The sequence below is a fragment of the Propithecus coquereli genome, unplaced genomic scaffold, assembly GCF_000956105.1.
Source record: "Propithecus coquereli isolate 6110/MARCELLA unplaced genomic scaffold, Pcoq_1.0 Scaffold501, whole genome shotgun sequence".
In the NCBI taxonomy this organism is placed as follows: Eukaryota; Metazoa; Chordata; class Mammalia; order Primates; family Indriidae; genus Propithecus; species Propithecus coquereli.
This window is the reverse complement of record NW_012150853.1, coordinates 98,496-99,025: the sequence shown is the minus strand read 5'-3', so window position 1 is coordinate 99,025 and position 530 is coordinate 98,496.

Here is a 530-nt window from a genome sequence, read left to right as displayed (position 1 = left end):
CCACTGTTTGAAGAGACTGTGCCCCAGGGAGTGTTCCTGGCACCTCTGTCAAAAATCAGTTGGCTGTAAATATGTGGGTTAATTTCTGGGTTCTCTGTGGTGTCCCATTGCTCTGTGTGTCTGTCTGTATGTTAGCACTGTGCTGTTTTGGTTACTACGGCTTTGTCGCGTGTTTGAGATCCGGTAGTGTGCCGCCTCCAGCGTTGTTCTTTTTGCTGGGGATGGCTTTGGCTACTCAGGGTCTTCTGTGGTTCCATAAAGATCTTAGGATTTTTTTTCTAGTTCTGTCAAGAATGTTACTGGTATTTTGATAGAGATTGCATTGAATCTATAGATTTCTTTGGGTAGTGTGGTCATCTCAGCAATATTAATTCTTCAGTCCCTGAGCACGGATGTCGTTCCATCCGTGTCCTCTTAGGTTTCTCTCAGCAGTCTCTTGTGGTTTCCTTGTTGAGGTCTTAAACCTCCTTGGTTAAATTCATTCCTAGGTATTTTAAATTTTTTTGTAGCTATTGTAAATGAGATTGCCT